At 45.3% G+C, this 14,559-nt stretch overlaps 1 protein-coding gene across 4 annotated transcripts in view; it reads left to right on the top strand.

Moving 5' to 3' along the window:
- The window catches only part of LOC307230383 (protein NDRG3-like), a 40,590-nt gene continuing 26,031 nt past the window's right edge, over positions 1-14,559 (top strand). For 2 of the 4 annotated variants that reach the window (XR_013844163.1, XM_080000724.1), the window contains exon 1: positions 15-138. The gene's annotated coding sequence lies outside the window, so the exon portion shown is untranslated. Of the gene's footprint in view, positions 139-9,527; positions 9,727-14,559 lie in introns of those variants that run through there. The other 2 variants (XM_080000727.1, XM_080000726.1) reach the window with 2 other exon arrangements.

Below are 14,559 nucleotides of genomic sequence, written 5' to 3'. Positions count from 1 at the left end.
GTGTAGTTCCGCCCAGAGAGGAACGTCCAAGTGGAAGCAGCCAGGAAGAGGCTCATCCCCCGGCGAACCGCGTCTGCCCGAACCTAATCCCCCACGGAGCTGACTGGGACTCGGACGGATACTCATTTTGTCAAGGCGGTAAGTCGAAATGAATTAATATCGTAACCATTCAGCGGGTTTCCCCACTTACAGATGTGCACGATGCTACAGGAGATAATCCCCGACTCGCTGCTCCCATCCGAGTGCGTCCGCGGCGGCTTCCCGACATCCAGTCGGTTGTTGGAAGGGATTGTCGCCCGACGACGATTTTTCTTGGGACGCGAATTTAGAAACAATGAGAGGCGGGAGTCTGCGGTCCCGGAGTGCATGTGAACGGGTGCGTAGTAACACACGCTAACTGCGGCTCGGAAAGCTGAAGTGATCGTAGAGTTGTGTCGCTGCTCGCCTTAATGTCCGCACGCTGATTCGATTTCGACTGTTTTGAATTGCTCTATGGTGTTCCTGTTAGTTTATTTCTTACCTCACGGCCCATTTGGATCGTCACTTAGGCTGTTTTTAATCAACAATGCATGTATTTGGTGTCCTACGATTCGTGACTGACGATGTCGGTCGTCGTCGGTGGCGTCGTCGCGATCGCGCGTCACTCCGTGACCACGTGGTCGGCGACAATGTCACCGGACGTCATGCAAAGGTCACACAGGTGGAGGTCTGTATGTTGTGGCGGTCTGGCTCCTCTAAGCGCCCCACCAATGTCACACAGGTGGGCGTGTTTAGATCAGGTGTTTGAATTCAGAGGGGGGTGGGGGTCGCTCTGGCTCTGGCTCCTCTGTGGGCTTGGATCAAGGTCCCACAACCAGACATAACCTGATGTTTGTTGTCACCCAAAACAGTGCCATCGCACAGAGACTATAATAGAGTGCAAAGATAGTCATCTTCTTCACTGACGGATGCTTTTCTGTAAACGACTCATGGTAAAAATAGTTTATTGTGGAACCAGGGGTTTGTTATTACACCCCATTGGAACAGTGTTATACCCACAACAGGTTAATCATCACAACCAAGCGATCATCCCTAACCGGTGGGAGTGTCGATTAAGTTGTTGATTAAGCCAATGCATTGTTCGCTAGAAGAAGCATCCCAGTTAAAAAGTTCTACTGCACAGCGTGTCTACGCTTTTCCCGGCGAATATTTCGTTATTCTACTACAATTTTGACTCTGAAATATATTTTATTCCTCAGCCTAAATTGCAAAAAGATTTTTTCCCTGCACTGAATAACAATAAATTTCAATCTACAGTATATACACCAACCTTATATAGCCACTGGTTGCCTCGTCAGAGATTCCTAAAGGGAATTCCCTAGGATAAATTATAGGGAATGATGCCTTACAGGGTTTAAAGCCGCAATTAAGCGGTGGTGCTGACAGGCAGTCAGCCAGCACTTTTTTTTTCTGTCTCGCTCCCTCTCACCTCAGCATCCTGGCTGTAACTCGGCGTCAGCGCTGTGGGGCAAAACAAAGCCTTTGGTCAGGAGACAAGACATTTGACTTGACTTTTTCACTCCTCCAGAAACAAGTTAGCATCAACAGCACAATCGCCCGCCTATTTCTGTGGGTCTGTCTCTTTTGTTTAGGTCTCCTGCTGTGGTGATTTGTACTGAATCCAAGACTCCTGTCGCAACTACAATTTGTATTTTACCATCTCTTCCACAGAGGAGCGTTTTTTTTTTTTTGCACCGCCATGGGGAGGGGTATTCAGTTGGTTGCGATCTGCAACCTCACTGCTAGATACCACTGAATTCTACACAGTGCCCTTTTAAGACTTCTGGCAATGTTTTGTCATTTGTGTTAACTTCTTTTCAGAGAGCTCCTCTCTGAAAAAATCAGTACATCGAAAAAGGAAAGCATATTTTGGCCCAAGTGTGACATGAAGTCTACATTACCGGGAATGGGAGGGACACCTTTAAGTAGACTTTGTAGATTGATAAAATCTCTGAAATAAAAAAAACAAAACAAGCATTATAAATGTAAGTGGATGGTGTTTGTTTATGTGAAGGTTCTTCAGCCTGACTTGCTGTTTTTGTTTTCTTTTGGTGTCTCAAATGCTTGTGTAATTCAAGCCCATCCTGGTCTAGAGTTACAGCACAATGTTCCACACAGTAGCGCCAAGCTCCAGTATACCAGAGCAAAAACAGCTGATGTGCTGTTGAGTCTGTTTCAGGTTAACGTCCTAAGTGTTTTTCCTAATCACTGCCAAGCGGTGTACCTGAATGATCCCCTGGAATCCTGCTCCATCATTCTCATTAGTCAGTGGAGGAAGTTGTGTAACAATAAGCTGGGACGTATTGAGGCATTAAACCTACAGTCTAATTTTAGTTCACCCTGACATAGTTGTTGTAAAGCAAATTTCCCTACGTATAAATATCATCACAGCAAAATGTAACTTTTTGGGTGACTACAAACACCAACTTATTTCTGGTTGTAGGAGCCAGATCCAAGCCCACCAGGCCATGAATTGTAAGTTACTCCCCCAAATTATCTTTTGCGTAACTTTCCATTTGCTATGTGACAATGGTGCTTAACCACGCCTTTGAAATGCACCTCAACACCACAGAGAACCACTATTCCCCAATGTTTTTTAATGGGTGACTTGACTCATTTCCAGATACTGCCCAGACGCCACGTCAGGTCTGAGACTGTCACTAGCAGGCTTCTGCGAAGTAACAGCAGCACCCAAGGCAAGAGCTTTCTCTGCCTCCCCATGTCTGCTGGATTACACCTCAGCTAGAGGGAGAACTCTATCTTTCTCCATTTTCTATATCCCTGTCAGCAGCAATGTCAGCAGGTGATATGAGAGAAGGGGTGAGGGAGTGAAGAGAGTGATAGATTGCTGGCGAAGGGAGGGGGGGACACAGGTGGCAGGGCTTGTTGATTCACAACGGCAACAGTCCAAGTTTGGACCTCTGTGTGTCCTGTTGCAGAATTCTCACTGCGTAGTCGTGAGGTTAATCGGCCTGCTACAGGAAAACAAACTCATAGTATTAAAGATATTTATTCTGCAGAATAAAGAGAAGGATACAAATGTACTTTAAAACAGTGATCTCATCTGTCTGCCCTTGCTCCTACTGAAGAGGGCTTTGTACAGATGAGAGGTTGTGTACCATTGGCCAGGTGTCATTCACAAGACTGTGCCCCCCAATCATATCCCTGGGAGTTTGTCTCCTGCAATGATTTAACAGTCAAACTCTGGTCACAGATACAATCTTACTGTGCTATAAAACAAACCACAATGCTCTGTCAAGCCCCCTGGGGTTATTTTTATCTCCACACAAGGTTGAGTGAAGATGGACTGTGATCTGGTCTTTACAATACAGTATGGCATCATCTGAAAGAATAGCCTCTCTTCATGTAAGCTCTAAAAGACTCCCATATAAATCACCATATCATATATATCCCATATAAAACATGTGAACATCATTCAAAGAATTGATCTGCATTTTTCTTTCACAGTCCCTGCAGTGTCCTGCTTTGTGCATTTAAGATCATGGGGGGGCCAAACGCTCCTAGTTTTCTTATTTTCTTTGCACTTAATGAACATTAACCGTAGACTGTCCTATTTTGATCTGTCAGAGAGTAAAAAGTTGAGGCGAAGCACATATCATTTATGGCAAATCTTTGTTGTCAAAGATGGAAACTTTTGCGCTTGACGATCACTCACCACAATGTAACAAAATCGCTGCATACAGCAGCGTAGATTTAATCTCCGGCTTGTGTTTAATGGTGTGGGGACAAACTAGGAAATTAAATGCTTCAGCAGCCGGTGCAGATTCACTGCCCCTGCTGGATTGAGTACCCAATCCCAGGACAGTCATTTTCTGGGCCAGTGCAGACGAATCCAGACAAGGATGATCCACAGTAGGTGAACCCTCAAACACTCACTAATGAGTGAGCGTTACTCAGGGAGATGGGATTTGTGACCGGGTGTACGAGGTGCTCGTACATGAGTCGCCACCTGGACATGTCAGAAGATGGCCAAGCCAGTCGATGTGATGCGTAGTAATGGGCTGTGTGAGCTTCCATTTCAATTGGCCTCTGTGAACGCTCATTACTCTGCTGAATACGAAAAGACTTTATCGAATATCCCACAAACTAATCAGGTCCGTGTCAGAATTCTGTCCCCTGCCCCTATTTGTTCGGGTGGGGTTTAAGGGGTTTCAAGGAGAGCTGTGGTGTTGATCAATAAGGGCGTTCAGAGTTGTGCAGGACTCCATGATGAGCAGGGAATGGCATTATGCAAACTGTGGTGAGAAGGTCAGTTCATTTCCATGGCGCCACCGGATGAGCAGTGCCGGGGGGGGGGGGTTGGGCAGCCCCCTGTTGTTACCAAGGACACAGCCAATCTCTGCAAAGCAGTCTGGAAGGTAGGGGGGGGGGGGTACACCTCTATGTTCATTTGGGAAAATAGACTTGTCAGTAATCAGTCATTGTGACAGCGGCTCGCACCGCAGGGATGTCTCTATCAGGGACAGACATCCCGGCACTGCATTGTACACATCAATATTCAGACATGTACACAGATTCAGGGGAAGAGGTCTGCAACACGCCTTGTGAAAGGGCTCCGACGTGCCCCTCTCATTCCCTCCTTTGCTTTGATGGAAAGGACTTGAAACGAAAAGTTTAATGTTACGCTCCGTGCACAAACAGTAATGTCAGTGGCTGAGAGATGGTGAACTTGTGGCCTGGCTGCACAGATGGCGTCACCGCCTCCCTCCCCCAACCACCTGTTGGCCAGGCTCCCCAACAGGCGTTACCCTGCGCTCAGCAAGAGCTCTCTGTGGAAGAGTGACCCATGTCCCAGAGCTTACAGTCTGCACACACAGCATCCATCTCTGTCTTCCTTTCTGTACTTCTGCTCTCGCTTTACCACTTCCCTCTACGTTCTGCCTGCCCATGTGTAAGCGCGGCGGAGGGGGAATTCTTCGGACGGCCCCATGGAAAGCCAGCGTAGCGTGGGGAAGCATCTCGGCCGAGCAGAGCCCGAGTGTGGGCAGGTAGTCTATTAGCAGGGCTGAGCTTGGGGCCCGACAGGCCCGGCCATTCAGCCATATTTATAGCTGAGTAGTAGCGGGAGGAGCTCACCCAGCCGTGTGTCACTTACCCCGGCTCATACCTCTTTCCCAGCTCCCCCTTAAACATCACAGCAGATTTATTGGTGGTCATCTATCTGTTGTCAGCCTCTCTAGCAAACAGCAGTAGTATGTTTTAATGCTGCTTCTTTTTTTTGATGGGGTGTGTGTGTTTGTGTTGGACCAATCCAGTATCATTTCTTTGTGTGCGGTGTGTCCGTGCCGGTGGCCATCGATCTATTGACGATTCACAACATGTAGCCGCCCCTGTCCAATTCTGTGGCGCCATTCTGTTCCTGGTTCATTAATCATCTTTTGCGAGCATTGGCTTTGGCTTTGCCGAGCTCACTCCGAGGGAAACAACGGCAACACATTCTTCATGCGTGTATCTTGGGCTGGGGTGTACTGTACACATACTTTTTACATACACACTGAGGTTGAGTCCAAATATCACTTCAAAGAAGGCTGTTATTCATCAGCAGGTGTTGTGTGTGTGTGTGTGTGTGTGTGTGTGTGTGTGTGTGTGTGTGTGTGTGTGTGTGTGTGTGTGTGTGTGTGTGTGTGTGTGTGTGTGTGTGTGTGTGTGTGTGTGTAAAAAGATGGAGAGGAGAAGAACGAGCGAGCGCTGGGGGACACACAATCGTGTCTAAGAATCAAATCATATTCGCCCAACAGCCTCTGCTTGAATGTGATACGCAACTAAGCGCTCGGATCACACCCATGACTTATACATGGTGACCAAAATAGACCCTGGCCCGCCCCATGGGAGACATTGTATAATGTACACTGCATGATGGGAACACCGGGAAGTTCGTCGAGCACAAACCTTAACCACCGCACGCCAGATCCCGTCTAGCAAACCGGGCTTATGCAAAATGCATAACTAACACTTATAGTTGCTTGTCTGAAGAAACGTTAAAAATCTAGTTTGCAGCTTGCTGAACTGAAACATTGCCACATGAGGGATAAATATTAGCAGTGTCTCCCTGGAAGTTCTTTGGTGCAGTAAATTAAGCATTCAGCGTTCCCAGAGAAAATCATGAAAAATAATTAGTCCTAATCACACTAAGTTATTGTTTGAGGCTCCGTGTAAGTATCTGTGTGGTATTTAGCATGTTTTTGTGGATGGGAGGACTTCTGATAATGCCATCATGCAAATATATATGAAGTTATAAATCGATACGGCCAAATGTGTTTTTTTTTTTTTTTTTAATCTAGTAGGACCATGAGACAATAAAGTACCCAGCGCAAAGAATAAAGCAATTCTTTAAAAGCCTTCAGAGTGTGTGTGTGTGTGTGTGTGTGTGTGTGTGTGTGTGTGTGTGTGTGTGTGTGTGTGTGTGTGTGTGTGTGTGTGTGTGTGTGTGTGTGTGTGTGTGTGTGTGTGTGTGTCTCAGAAATCAATATTATTTATCGTTCAGTGGTTTCATTTCATCGTGAAATGAATATATCACTACTACGATTTTGTGTATCTCTGCTGTGTTCTAGTGTTTGAGGAAGGTGTGTTTGCAGTTAAATATGGCTTCCCTGTGTTTTGGCAGACACAAACTCAGTGGCTGATGTGTGCCAGTGAGGAAAACACAACACATTTGGTGAGGACTGGAAACTAGAAATGTTCTGTAAGGACAATGAAATTGTAAATCACAATTTAGCAATGTATGACTTATTAATCAACAACTAAAATGTCATGATGGTGACGGCCCAATGCACACACGCATCCAAATGATTGAGGACTATGATTTTCTCTCCCTTTATAAAGTTACGTCGGAAGCGGTGGTGTGCGGGGGGGGGGGGTGGAGAGAACATATGTGGACTCACCCACTGGATGGTGTTATGGTGTTGGAGAGGCTGCTGCCAGAGAGAGAGAGCGCATTGGAGGCAGAGCACAACATCATTGGTCTCCTCCAAATACACAACGTGTGTGTGTGTGCGTGTGCGCGCTGCGCTTGGTAACAAGATTTTTCCGGGGGGGCGGTAATGAAAAGATTAAGCAGCGCACATTCCGTGACTGACGTTTGCAGATTTTCTGTCTCTTGTCTCATACACAGACATCTTGAGAGAGACAGATCGGTCTCAACATCTGGACTAGACACACCCCTGCACCTGCAAGGAATGTATTTAGGAACCAAAACAAATATGGCACCCATTGCAGTACAAGATAAATTTGAGTACTTCACTCTCCTAACAGTTATAATTGAGCTTGAAAGTTGCAGAGTGCGTCCTCTCTTTAAGAGGAGATTATGAGTGCCCTGGCTCGCCGTGCCAAGGCTTGGGCCAATTGGCGATAGACTCCTTGTCGCCGATTGACATTAAAGAGGACCTGTTATGCTCCTTTTTACACAAATAAATATAGGTCTCTGAGGTCCCCAAAACATGTTTTTGAGTTGTTGTTTTTTTTTTTTTGATGAAAATACCTCTCAGATTATGCATTCTAGCTATTATAAACATGCGTCTAAATCCGAAGTCGTTGTAGTTTCACACTACATGACTGATCGGTGACAGGGGGCCACACATTACAACGTCTTTCACCAGGAGGAGTCCCCCAGGAGTCTGTCAAGTCTCCAAACTAGATTCAAGAGGTTTATCTGTAACTATGCTTTGTAACAAAAACACACGCCAGATGTGACACCGGAAATAATGCAATACCAATGCGCAGGACAGGATTATTATTTTGGGGATTTTTAACCACTTAAAAAAAAAAAAAAAAGCAGAATTAGTTCACATTAGTTAGTCTCCACATGTGTCTCAGGTGTGATGCAGTGTTTTCCATACATTGATTTATTTGTGGCGGCCTGCCACAATAATAACACTGACCGCCCCATATTGACTTTCTATTTTTTTACTATTTAAAATCCATAAAATTGGATGGTATTGTAGAGCTGCGCACAGCGTATTCGCCTAAGCCTCTCCTTGTCTCTCTCTCTCTCTCTCACTCACTCACTCAAAAACACATTGACAATGGCCCCATCGTGTTGAATACCCCCTCCTCTCCGTGCACACTCTGAATCAAAACATGATCATGCGCGGGAGGTTTGGGTTGGGTACCGCAACTCTGAACCACTATGGCACTGGTTCCTATACGATCGTTATCTACCGGACCAGATTGCAACACAGATTTCGGTGCCATGCCCAGGCTGCCGATTGAAATATCCGCCGTCCGTTGCTCCGAAAAACGCGACACACGTCTTCACTAAACATTATTGTTAAGAGCACCCCATTTGAAATCCTCTGTATGACGCGCCGCCGCTTTCCTCTCCCGTACAACTCCCCTTGCCTTCTAGTCGAGAGCCTTTTGGCCGAGAGCCAAACAACTGCGGTGCATGTCAATGCCACATTATGGTCGCTTAGCCAATCACATAAAAGAGGCGGGGTCGTAAAAGTCTCCACTGCCAATAACGTCCGGTTCATACAAACTGTCATTTATTTGTTAACATGTGAATCAAAGGTAATTAAGGACAAATGGGTTTAGTTCCTAAAAAATCTCTAAAATAGCCCCGATCTTAATAATTATTAGTTTGTTTTTACAAATCTAAGAATAACAATAAAATAGCCCTGGATCTACTCATCTGTCATTCCGATCATGCAGTAAAGCCTTCGGAAATATTAAATGATATTATTGATCAAAAACCCAAGTACGTTTTGGGTGCTTTCGGTGTGTCCTCCATGGGAGTGAATTTAGGGAGCACAATTTACGCCCCCGTCTAGCCCACGGTTGCTACCTCTACAATGTCTCCATTACGCATGGAGACATTGCAGAGTAAAGGGGACGCTCTCTCAGTCACTCTCGGTCTCTAATATTCAGTCAGAGCACAACCTCGGCAAGCAGTCTTCTCGCCTTTCTTGTGAGTTTCCGTCGGCGAGTCCCAGAATGTTGCATCTATGCATGACTCATTCGGCATGGGTGTCTGTCGGCATGTTTGTTTTTCAAAAGTGAAGGCGGCTGAATTAATTATAGTAACGCACCATTTATAAAATGAGAATATTGGCCTTGTTCCCCGTCTCGAAATAGCGGCTCTCCTAGAATGTATTTTGGCGGTTTTATTCATGTTCTTTTTGGTCATTTCAAACATGTAGGCTTGCCACTGTATTTACCACAGTCATCTCTGTTTACATGTGTTGTCCTTGCAAAGTTGCGGAGATAATGGAGCTTGATGAACCACTTTTATAAAATGGTAGTTGCTGTAGCTCACGGTAACTTTAGCATCTAAGTATTTGAAATGTCCTTTGGATTTACTTCATTTTTGGATAGGAAAGCAAAGTGGGCTTTCTCATCCATTAATAGAATCATGTGAGCAGTTAATCACAGTAAAAAAGTGGGCTGGCTTTTAATTATCTATACTGGGACCACAGGGAACTGTGTGTGTGTGTGTGTGTGTGTGTGTGTGTGTGTGTGTGTGTGTGTGTGTGTGTGTGTGTGTGTGTGTGTGTGTGTGTGTGTGTGTGTGTGTGTGTGTGTGTGTGTGTGTGTGTGTGTGTGTGTGTGTGTGTGTTCCAGTGCCATACCCGACTGTCTTTGAGTCTGTCCTTTCACGAGACAGAACAGGAGGAGCAGATCTTCTTTTCTACCTTCCTGCACCATCTGCATCACCACAACCCACTCTAGGCATGTACCTGATCCCCATTTCTCAATATCTGGTTTCTAAAATCAAAATGTCAAAATACTTAAGTAATGCTTTCCCAGCATGCATTGTGTTCAGACTTAGAGGTATGTTATTAAGTTTTATTGTTAAGTATAAGTTTTAAGTACAAGTCGTATGCAGGTGTTATGCGTGATTGTTCAGTGTTGTTCGTATTGTTTGTTGGTAATCTTTTCTGTTTATGTTGTAAATGTTTTGTGGAGTTAAGTTCTGAAACTGTGACAGACATTGCTGTTTGGTTTGATGGACCTCAGTCTCGGTCTCTCCGTTGGGTTAGCCAATAAAGAGGCTGCCAAAGCAAACCTACTTACTTCCATCTTACTTCTCCAACCGTCACAATACATGCCGAGATTCCTTCCTTAATTAGTTAGATATAGAACTAATGTAGGCTAACGCAAGTGACATTGCAGTTGTTTGATCAGTAACTGTAATGTGATGACCTAATTTAGGAACACTAACATGTTACATTACTATACAGACAAATGTGATTACAGTAACGTGTTATTAAGGTGTTACTGTAATCACACTGTTTATAACTGTTCATAGCACAATCTTGCTGGTTGCGCGACCTCTTTACGATTTGGAAACCTACCAATATGCTGCAACTTCTCAGAGTTACACACTAGAAGCGATTTTATCGCTTGTGTTAGCTCAGTTGCCAAAGAGCTGCTCACACCAGAACTGAGAGCTGTCGCTTGTGGGCGTTCCTTGCCTCTTCAACTCATAGCTGAGTAGTTTCCATAGCAGGGTATAAACAGATTAATGTTCAGATAGCTGCATTCATTTATTTCGATGTTAGCTTGGCTCTTCCTATTGGTGAGATAGGCGACCGCCTAGGGCGCCATCCCGAGGGAGGGTGCGTGGAAAGGGGTCGATCGGGGCGCATTTTGCGCACCGGTCTCGTTCTCCGACGATGCACGCGCTCGCAACGCATGCGCAAGCAACCGGGTGCGTGCGATCTGCGTGCCAAAACAGTGTTTTTATTTTAGATGTCGGTTATTTTACATTTCCTTATGGAACGGCATGGAAGGAAGCCGTTCGTAATCGAGATACTTTCGGCGTGACTCTCTCCCCGCTCACCCCCTCTCCATGCGTTATGCGTTTACGAGTCGTGCCCCGTTCCTCTGTGCACGGCTCTTGATGTTGCTCTCCGCCATCGGGGTGCACAGAGAGCCGTGTTGGTGTCCGCGTCCGACACGGACCATTCATACATATACATATATATTTATGATTCCCCTCATTTGTAATTCCCCATTGAAATGTTATCGCTGTGCATTTTGTAAGCTTCTATCCGTTTTATCCTGTTATTTTAATTGTCACACTGACTGAGCAAAAAAACGACTGCTCGACTTGAAGAATCTCAATTTACTGATGGGTTTCCGACTGATGATTCGACTCGTCGACTTTCAGGGGCCCTAATGGTTACCTACTCATTTTATCGCCCACAGTGTTATTGCTTGCTTAATAGGAATGGCAGGGTGTGGTGAAAAATGCCAATTCAAGGGATTTTCCTGATGTAATTCTCTTACCAAACGGTCCCCCCGGTTAGAGCTGTTGATCTGGAACCGATCCCCGTCCCGCTCCGTTAAGGGAGAGTTTTACTCTGCCACGGATTACCGCCTCCGCCAACTGTAAACACTGGCTGAGCCCCTGGGGAGGGGAGGGCACAGGACGCGAGGGAGAGAAGTTTCTAGTGATGTAGGAGCCTTGGGTGGAACCCTCTTGATTTAAGCCCCTGGACAATGTGGCCGCAGTGACATCCGGCATCTAGGAAACAGAAAAAAAAATACATAAATCAAACTTTGTTAATGTTGTTTAGTTGTTTTCTGTTTGTTTGTACACATTTGAACATCTGAGTGTGCGACCGGGATGTCACGGCATGAGAATTTTATAATACAATTACTGCCTGAGTAAATATCACTTTTTTTCCGGTTTTACGATGTTTATTGTAGAATTTAATACCTGAAACATTTCACAACATTGTCTGGTCCTACTTTATATTAGAGCCTACTTTATATTAAAACCATAAATCAGATGGGGAAAGTTAGATGCAAATTCTGCCAGTGGCGTCACTGGGACCAGCAAAAATTGTTGGCGAAAGGTTTCTCTAAAATCTCTAAAAGTGACACTGAATCCCTGCAGAATCAACTTGAAACTTGAACTTGAAAACAAAAGCAACTAAGTTAGTACGCTAGTAACAGTTATTTTATAAACCCTAAACTTGGCTAACCTTCCTAGTTTTAGTCATGCAGAGATTAACGTGATCTTGGAAGTGTTGCTACCCTCGCTTGTCGGCACCAGAAATAGTCAATTTATTCGACTAGTCGATCAAACTTATTAGGCCCTATTATTATTTTATTAATTTACACATTTAAATTACATATTGGCATAATTTGCACTGAAATGTGGCGTACGGAAGGTAGGGACCCCTTGTCGGCTGCATTTATCAGAGCTGCGGACTCGGTTACTCACTGCTCGTTCTCCGTCCCCAGCTGGGATCCAGGCCTTTGGGACTCGGGTGCACCACCAACCGCCTCTGCCCGGTCCGTCAGGGAGGTGGGGCTTAAGCATGGGCAATAAACCCGGAAGATAGTGAACTTATTATGGGCAGCGGCATCTAAAATATGATTTGGTTATTGAAGATTGCGATTAGCGGTATTTGGTGTGGGGAGGTGTGGTTTGAGCAGCCACACCTGTGTTGGGTATAGGTGATTGGGCCCAGGATCAGTGTGGCTGTATTGCTTGTTGCTCGAACATGAGACTGTTCATGTGTTTGTGTCTCCACAGCAACTCGGTTCTCCAACACAAACAAGACAATGTTGAAAGAAAGGCGTGTCTGCTTGTAGACTTTTTGTATGGTTTGGAAATTGTGATTCATTCAAGAGAAGTTGATTTGGAAACTGCTTAATCACAACATCCTCAAGCCATCCGAAGTGGAATTTTCCTGATGGGCTATTTCTGCTGCTGTATTTGTTTTGATTTTGTAATATATTTTTATAAGCCTGACTGAGCATTAAAGGGGAGCCGTTATGCATTGATTTGATCTACTTCTTCAGTGCTTGTGGGTCTCGGATGGGCCTACCAACACAAAAACTGTGAAATAACTCATCCCGGTCAGTTTTTTATGAGCGCTCAGTTCAGAAATCGTGTCCTGAAATAACCCGCTCACATTTGCAGCCCAACAGCTACGTCACGTTAGGCTTCAGTAGAATTACAACCCCCCCCTCCATCTAAGTAACTCAACAAACACATCCTTGAAAACCATGGAGCACGGCAAACAAAGTCAGAACAAGCTTTAAAATTAGGCTTTCTAGATCTAATATGAGGGAAGATTCAGCAACTGGATTGCTTATTTCTCACCTCAAATTTGTTTAGAAACAAAACAATAAACAGAAAATAATTTTGGTGGACTGATATGGTGAAATCGGTGAAAGTTATGGCTTAAACGCAGGTACTCCTCACTTAACGACCGAGTTCCGTTCCTTCAACCAGGTCGTTAAGTGAATTGGTCGATAAGCGAGGACCCGTGTTATTCCACGGTAAGGGAGCGTGGGAATTGCAAACGTTAGTGTAGTGAATACTGACAGACTGCGGGAACGAGACTGAGACTGAGGCTGAGAATGGAGACGTACCTGTACGGTGAAACCCGGAAGCCATGCTCAAACGCCATTGGCTCACAGAACCCGGAACCTGTGCTCAAACCCCGTTGGCTCGCAGAAGGCGGGCCTCTGGAGGGAGCTCCCCCCACAGAAAAAGCCAGTTTTGGAAAAAGGTTGTATAGAGGTATGTTAGAATGGCTAGAATGCATAATCTTAGTGGTATTTTCAGCAAGAAACTTGAAAAACATGTTATGGGGACTTCCGAGACCTATATTAACTTGTGTAAAAAGGAGCATAATAGGTCCCCTTTGACCAGAGACCAGATGAGGACAAGCGAGGCTGTGTCCTCCTGTAATTGCAGCCATCATTAAAATAATTTGTCTCACAGTGAAAAGCAGATGACACTATGCTGACCGGCTATTGTGAACTTGTTCTTGCCCAAATTAGACCTGTCGCCATTGATTTGTGCCAGGGGTTGTCACAATGATGAGATCTTCACCTCATTACCTTCCTCTTGTTGTTGACTGATGTAAAGAGGGCCTAAAAGAAGAGCTTTTGTTGTTGTTGTTGTTGTTTTGTTGTTTGAATCTCACATATAATTGAGTTCCTCATCAGGCTCGTGCGATAACTGAGAAACATTTTGACCTGTCTCTTATACTGTCAAAGAAGTAATCCATGAATTGGAATTCTAAAAATAACCTTGATCTCGCCGCCATGGAATCGGGGAGGGCAGGGGGAGCAGCATCACTGTCTTTTAGTTAACAACAAAACAACATGGGGTTATGCTGGATGGGTCACCGCAGTCTGGGGTCATCGCAGATAGACCCTTGACATGGGTTAATGCAACTTGACCACGGTGACAATGGTGCTGTGTGTGTGTGGGTGTGGGTGTGTGTGTGTACATGTCAAAGTGAGTCAGAGTGGAGCCTCCCAACGATGGTGATGATAAAGGCCCATGTGGCGGTTGCCAGAGGAAAGAATGGCGATCGAAAGGGCAGCACAAGTGGGGAGGGCGGGTTGGTGGGGGGCGGCACTGGGGGAGGTCCGCATCACGACCTACCTCTGGGTTGTCCATCATGGAGCCTTCCCAGACTTCCTGACGGCCCAAGGTGAGATGGAGACAGATAGATAGAGAGAGAAAGGGAGGCGGGGGGGCAGTTCATTGATCATTCAGTGAGTGCTTCTGACATGGATACAGGA

Source organism: Zeus faber, assembly GCF_960531495.2.
Source record: "Zeus faber genome assembly, chromosome: 5".
NCBI lineage: Eukaryota > Metazoa > Chordata > Actinopteri > Zeiformes > Zeidae > Zeus > Zeus faber.
This window is presented reverse-complemented; position numbering and strand designations above follow the sequence as displayed.